An 8,135-nucleotide genomic window follows, 5' to 3' on the forward strand; every position below is an offset into this window, starting at 1 on the left:
ACAATTAAAACATAGTTGCTAAAAACATCACAAAGTCAGCCATGAAGTACATATGGCATATATAAGATCAAATATTTGAATACCGATTCCACAATAATTTAAATGCAGTATGAGTCCCGCAATGTCAAGATGAGATAGCACCGAAGTGGTAGTTGGCATAATGATGTTTCCTCAAAGCGTTTTGCCATACATAGCTTCTTCAAGAGGGTGTTACGATGTGTGTGGACCAGGAGAATTAAGGACATGACCTGGAGCTATGGAGGAACGTCGCTCGCCGCAGGAGGGGCAACCACAGCACAAAGAACGTAACAGCAGAAGCATTTCCTATGCTGACATGTTATAGACTCCCACTACTCCCTTGAGCATGCGCACGTTAAACTTCATTTAAATTATTCTGGAATCAGTATCCAAATACTGGAGCTTATATATGCCATATGTACTTCACGACATTAAAGAGACCCTGTCACCACCAAAATTGCAGGTTAAAGCACAAATAGTATTTGAATGCTTACTTGCATTTTTTTACCTTTCTATTCTTTTACCTTTTTTTTTATAAATTTGCAATGAGACTTTGGGGTTGATTTACTAACCTTATAAACACACCACGAACATGTATACACCTCTGTAGTGTGTTCCCTCCCAGCATGATCTATGGGTGGAATCTAAACACCTTTGTAGTGTGTACACACCCAGCAGGTGTGTTGTGCAAAGCCCTGCATGAATTACAAGGTGATGTTGTATAAATTAGCTCTATGTTGTGTTGCTTGCGTTGATGAATGCAGGAATGTAAATGCATAAACTAACCATTTTTGTCTAAACTGTGAAGCAGCATTATATATGCATCATGTGCATGATTTTTCCATATATGGCATTAGTGGAAATATGCTTTTAGAGACTTTTTGGTTGATAAATACGTTTTGCTGTGTGAAAATCACACGCACCTGGTGCGTGCGTGTGTTTAGGTTAGTAAATCACCCCCTTTGACTTCTCAGTTCCCTAGCTCAGCCTTCTTCCTTCTTGCATGCCATAGCCCTCTCCTCTTCTGGGAGCATCTAATTATGCTTTGTGCTGGCCAAGGTCCTCCACCTTTCCCTTCACCTCCCTACTTCATATACCTGCTGGTGGAAATGCGTAATTAAGTACATAGTTACATAGTATTTGAGGTTGAATAAAGACATAAGTCCATCAAGTCCAACCTATTGCGTGTATGTATATATGAGCTGGTGTGTGCATGTATATGTGTCCATGTGTGATTTTTCTCTTAGCAATACCTGTACCCCTGTATATTATGGTCTCCCAGGAACTCGTCCAGGAGTCTCTTGAATGATTCTACACTCTTAGCTGAAATCACTTCCTGTGGAAGTGAGTTCCAGACCTTAACCGCTCTAACTGTGAAGAACCCCCTGCGCCCTGTGTGGTGAAATTTTTTGCCACCAATTTTTGGTTGTGCCCTCTGGTCTTTGTTACCGAGCTGACCGTAAACAGTTTGTTACTAATGTTGCTGTAACCCTTGAATAGTTTATACATGAAAATCATGTCCCCCCTTAATCTCCTAACCTCCGACGAGGACATATTTAATTTTAACAACCTGGTTTCATAGTTCAGATCCTCGAACCCCTTAATGAGTTTGGTAGCCCTCCTCTGGACTTTTTCCAGCTCAAGGACATCCTTTCTGAGTATTGGTGACCAAAACTGGACCGCATACTCCAGATGTGGCCGAACCAGTGATCTGTAAAGTGGCAAAATTATAGACTTGTCCCTGCAATACATTCCCTTCTTAATGCAAGACAGGACTCTGCTTGCTTTATTTACAGCAGTCTGGCACTGTAAGCTATTCTTCAGTCTGCGGTCTATAATGACCCCCAAATCCTTCTCCGTTTCCGACTTCCCTAGTGGCACACCCATAAGAGTATAGTCCATTTGCCTATTTTTATGATTGAGTGCCAACAGCTCGAAGTCTGCTAGGGCTGCTGTCATTACAAATACAAGATACACAGCAGCAGTTTCAGGGGTTTTGGCTTTTAGAAATAAATAACATGCAAATCAAATCTTATGGGAATATTTTCGTTAAAATCAATGGCCTCGCCATCGGATCTCTTTCAGGGCTCGTTCACACTACTTGCATTCAGGCTGTGCTGGCCGTTCTTTCCAGCAAGACAAGCCAAAAAGCCTTGTCATGGGTGGTGACAGTTCACACCGCTGTGTTCAGGTGGTGTGTGCTTAAAAAAGTATGGCATGCAGTACTTTTTTTTCAGGTGCCCCCACAGTGAGACATTGTACAACTGCATTGCATCGTGATGAGCCCATAAAACTTAATGAAATGCCAATTGTGATATTTCAATAAAGTTCTAACAAAAAAAAAAGAAACAGAGCGATGCAGCTCTAGTGAGCACATCAGTACTGTATGGGCACACCAGCAGTCGTACGACTGAGCATGGCTGCTGGTGTGAACAAGATCTCAATAAGGTCAGGGGAGTGATAGCCATCTATATCTTCATTTCATAATTTCATAATTAATTCCTGTAATTTCTTCAGTCTTTATTTTCAAAAACGAAGATTGAAAATTGAGCGGAAGAGATTGCAAGTATTATTTAAAAGGATTAGAAATGTATTAAAATGAAAAAGGAGGATGCATGCGTAGCACCCTGCTAAAGGAGTGCTAAAATATATTCATAGTCTATGTTCAGTTCAACTGTGATAGAACAATCTTTGAAGCTGTGTCTGCCTGTGATGGGTGTGGTACCACACAGGGCAGAGCAGCCAATGAGGATTGCTTTGGGCATTTATGTCTCCCAGCCAATCACTGTAGGACAGTAGCAGTGATGCATGCAGGGAGAGGAGAGAAATGCTGAGTGTGGCTGATGCAACGGTCTCTTCACTCCCCCAGGGCCCTCCTGGCTGGGGGCAGGATGCCTGCTGCTGAAGAGACAGAATGGACTAGGCCTGAGCCTGAGGCCTAGGCCTGGATGCTGGGGCCTGAGCCTGGAGGCCCATTGGTCAGCCACTCATGTCTGAAGTTGAACCTGAACAAGACCCTTGACAGTACTGCTTGCCAGACGTTCTCCACACAGATTGCCGGTACGGCTTAAAGGTCCAAGTCTGTGTTGGCAGCAGTTACTTTGCTCTATTTCAAGTACAAGGAGTCTACCTTCATGCTGGATGTGCCTGACCCTCTTCCCTCTCTCCCTGGAGTTACAGCAATAAAAGAGAATCATCTTGGAGCTATTGTCTGGACTTCAATCTGTCGGTAACCACTGGAAGTGGTAAGTGCTATTGGGGCAGCCATGTGTTTTAATAATCCCTAGACAGGCTATGGAAGACCCGATCATTCAGCGGCTCCTTCGGGGGTGAGCGCTACACATACTTTAATTTTACTAAAATTGTCAGCATTTTTTTGTTCAGTTTTTTTCTCCTGCTTTTTATGATTGGATAAAAACTTCATACCTTATTATAGAATACCACCCTTATCTTGAAATTATAGAATAACCTTGCACTTGTTCACTACTCTCGATTAAACAGTTAAATTATGTATTTTTTATCATATCCGTCTTTAGCTGTTTGCAGAATATCCATCTAACTGTTTTAGCTGCGTATGTGACTTTCCTGATTGCTTTCTTTGTTTGTGCTGTAGATGTCAGATAAGTCATAAAATCTCCCATATTAATACCCCAGTGCCTAATTCTACACATTTTCATGAAAGAAATTCCCGTTACAGTCATCTCCTCTGCCAGCCATTAGATGGGCACATCTGCCAAGTCTAATGACAAATGTACCTGACTACTGTAATATAGACATCAGTTGCAGGACATCAGCACTGTGCCCCCAGGGTATGCTAAACCCTGCATTACTGACTGTTTGTAGTTTGCTATGAGTCTGTGGAGTTGAAGTCATTACAGCTGAGGTTATCATAAGGTGAAATTCCTAAGTCAGCGTTCCATGTGGGACAATGGGGGGCTATTAACATGACCAGAGATAATGTGATTGCAGCAATTTTTAATACAGAGATTAGTACAGATGTGCAATTTGCATGCATGGTGTATATATGGGATAGGCGGGACAAAAATTGCCCCCAAAAAATAAAAAGGCCCTACTGGAGAACATGCTTATGTGTGGTGTGCAAGTATACCTGCTCTGCAGGCTACTGAATAAAGAAAACCTGAAGAGAGATTTAAAGTATATGTAAACCCGTTCACTAAGAACATAAAATAATCTCATCTAAATTGTTTGCTTGTTAACATATTTAAAGGAGAACTATGGGGTTAGGGCTTTTCCCCATAGTTCTCCTTAGGGTAACGGGAGGACACAAACTAGCGACCTCCCGTCACCCTAAGCTCGCGGTATACTGAGACGCCGCAGCTGAAGCGGGTCCCGACAATTATGTCTGGATCCGCCCAGCTGCGTGAGTGACAGCTGGCTCTGCCTATCTAGAGGCAGAGCCAGCTGTACCCGCCCCCTCCCCCGTCTGTTCCGCCAGTCGGCGCTGGAGGATCGGAGCCAGGAGGGGGGAATCCCGTCCCTCCCCTGGCAGAGAGCCGTGATAGGATCGAGAAGTGAGCGAACGCCGGTATGTGTTCGCTCACTTCCCGATCTACTGAGCTGACCTGTGACAGTTTCATTGTCACAGGCTAGAACTATGAGAATGAGTGAAAAGCACTCACCTTATAGTTCTCCTTTAAACAATTTGGGGCTCACGTTAGATAGAAGTAGAGCAAGGTTTCACACTCCAATAAAATAGACTATAACCAAGATTCTAAGATCGTTAAACAATTGCCAGGTATGCAAAACCTGGAATGGGGGGGCTTTAAAGACACAATATTGCTGTCACAATGTACTTTGTATAGTATAAAATTATTTATTGTAGTGGATTAAACACAAAATTGTATTATCATAAATAACTACAAGACTTAGTACAGTAATGTGCATGATCCAAGTGATAATACAACATGTTGCAGTGGCCTAATTAGTCATAGAAAAGTTGAATATATGATGTAATTCTTTAGATGCCTCAACATGTTTCGCCTAAAAAAGGCTTCCTCAGAAGGACTTCGATCCCAAATAAAAGTGCAACTTGGCATAGACCGGCCAGCAAAAGGCCACCCAGGTGGAAAAAATGGGCCAAATCCTTGGATCCCTGATGTCGAGGAGAGGGTCGTGACGGGCAGCAGGTCGCAAAAGGAGGAGAAGACAAGGGAAGGGAGCAAGCCATGTTCTAAATTATCAGCAGTGATGCAGCTTCATCCCATCCAGACACACTACTCCAAGGCTTACTTCTTAACATAATTTCAAAAGTCATTTTAAATATTTTTACATTTGCAGCTTTCATTAAAATTATACCTGGTGATCCTGCCATGAAGGTCCTTGATCTGGCATTTCCTGTTATAGGGTGACAACTTTTAGATATGTTTTAAAGCTACTGTACTATGCAGCTGTTGGCTATAATGTTCAACACGCAGACAGCTAAGCTGTTTATTTATTTATTACAGGTATTTATATAGCACCGACAATTCACGCAGCGCAGATAGAAAAGTGTCATGGTGTGTCTCTAGTGTAGCTAAGGAGTTTGACTTTTTCTGCTATTTACATATTTCCCATCTTGGTATGTCCTAAAAAAGTTGTAGGCCATGTGACTACACATGTGTGATGGGAAGTCTGCTTCTGCAGAGGAGGTCACATATGTGAAATGTACTCACTCTTATGTATTCTAAACCTTAGTTAAAGTAGAGTTCCAGGAAATATAACTAGAAAGGACAGTAGGAGTTGAGCAGACACTAAGGCCCTGTTCACATTGAGCGGTTTGCAAATCGCGCGTTTGTCGCGCGATTTGCATTTTGCGCGATATCGCGCAAATGCTTGCATTGAGCAAGCTTGAATCGTGGCTAAATCCGCTCCAAAAAGGGTCCTGCTGTAGCGACACACGACCCGCGACAGCAGGACCCTTTGCCCCATTGAGAAGCATTGGAGAGCGATATCGCGCGGTAAATTGCCGCGATATCGCGGGAATTACCGCGCGATAAATCGCTCAATGTGAACGGGGCCTTACTTATCTCCATGCTGTCCTTTTCGGAAATACATCTGTCCTAAAACCAGAGTACAGTAGAACCATAAGCTCAAGTCCATGTGCTTCTACTTTCGGTCCCTGCTATTTTCTGGATACAATTCAGAAAGGCCCATAGAATTCAGAATGGCCCATAGAATTCAGAATGGCCCATAGAATTCAGAATGGCCCATAGAATTCAGAATGGCCCATAGATTTCAGAAAGCCCCATAGAATTTAGAAAGCCCCATAGTTTTCCACTGCAGCAACTAATTCTGTTCATAAAATAGCATAGAACCGGAAGTAGAAAGAACACAGATTTGAAGCATTGAACTAATACATCTCAGGATAAGCAACCACAATGCCACACTGGACTGTTATGAGGACAATTGCATTTTTAAACGGAATCTGTACTTTGCCCAAGACAAAGTAAGGTTCACTTTAAGCTATGACATAAAGTCTAAACCTTATGCATGAGGCAAGAATCATTATAGAGCATATTTAATTTAAGAGGTCTACAAAACATGTCTAAGGTTTTTATGTACCATAAGGAAATAAAACAAAGACATTGCAATTACCATAAAAGACATATCCATTAATATATGAATATGCACGTCTATTAGAAACCATATGTTGTTTTCTAATCAGGTTGCTCTTCTGCAACTATTAAAATTACAATCTTACAAAAACAAAGGAGGCATATTTTAAACATGTTCCTGATTAAAACAGGTTGCCAGTATCAACACATTTGGTCATTGAATCTTCTAGAAACATTAGACTTAGCACTGTACTGATTTTCTTTGCCCAAAAATATCCTCACTACAGGTGTCTGCATGTATTTACAAATTTCCTCTGAAGCAGCAATTCATGATTCACTTATTTTGCATGATCACGTTTTATATATTCTGCTCTTTATAGATTCTGATCTGTGTTTTCTATATTCTTTTTTTTCTTGCCTTTGTTCTATTATTTTCACAAAGTTACTGCTCACCACTCTGGACGAAGGCTCCGAACAACTGGCACCAGAAACCCAGCGATTTGGACACCTGGTGCTCATGCTGGGTTCTGGCCAAGAGTTTGCCAATTGTTGGAACTATGTCCTGGTTACTGACGTCAAAGCAATGCAGCAATTTATAATATGACATGAAATAAAGCAAAACAGTGGATTACTTAGTCCTGGCAGGATCAGGGTGATCGGAGGGGAAGGCAGTATGTGTCATACTACAGCCACCAACTCTTCATCCTATAGCAGTGTAGGAAGAACTACTCAGTACATCCATGTTGACCCAAAACAGCAGTTTGAGAAACACTATTTTCAAGTTCCCCAGGATCCCTGAGGCCTTGTTCACACCAAGCGCGGAGCAGGTGCAGAGCAGAGCAGAGCAGAGCAGTTACAGACCGGATCAAAACTGCGTCCAATGGTATTTTTTGCTCCAGTTCACATTGCAGCGTGCAGTTCCAGAGCAGGTGAAAAAACTGCAGCAAGCCCTATTTTACCTGCTCAGGACCTGCTCTGGAACGCATGCAAATGCATCAAAAATGCATTAAAAATGCATGCTAATGCCTGGAACGCACTCAAAGCCCATGTTAAACTAAAAAAAAACACTGCGTGTGCAGAAACCTGGGCGGATCTGATCTGCATTTGGTGTGAGCAAGGCCGGAAACTGGAGTACACTAAAGAGAGACCACAGCAGAAACTTTTTACTTTCAGGCTGTGTCTTTCTGATTATCTTTCTGATTGAAAGTGCAGACAGAACTGTGGGAGTGGGAGAGATCAGTCACTGCTGTTCCTCATTGAGCTCTGTAAACATCTAGCTTTCTTCAGCAAAGCGGATAAGGTTAGCATGCAAAATGCTGGAAAAGACATCTAAAGCTCCACCTGCAGGCTGAAAATTAAAATGCAAAACATTAGTGTACCATATTTCATAAATCTCTAACTGATTTTGTTTTTGCTGTGGCAACTATTAACCCTGCCAATGACTTATGCCATACTTCGCTGGCAGCGGGCCCCTTTAAACAGACTCCTAGTGGCTATAGCTGCCGGGACTCTGTTGTGAAGCTGATGGTGGGCTTTACACTGGAAGCGATTCGGCAGCTGAAC

Source organism: Nanorana parkeri, unplaced genomic scaffold (genome assembly GCF_000935625.1).
Source record: "Nanorana parkeri isolate BGI_ZX_2015 unplaced genomic scaffold, ASM93562v1 scaffold439, whole genome shotgun sequence".
Lineage (NCBI taxonomy): Eukaryota > Metazoa > Chordata > Amphibia > Anura > Dicroglossidae > Nanorana > Nanorana parkeri.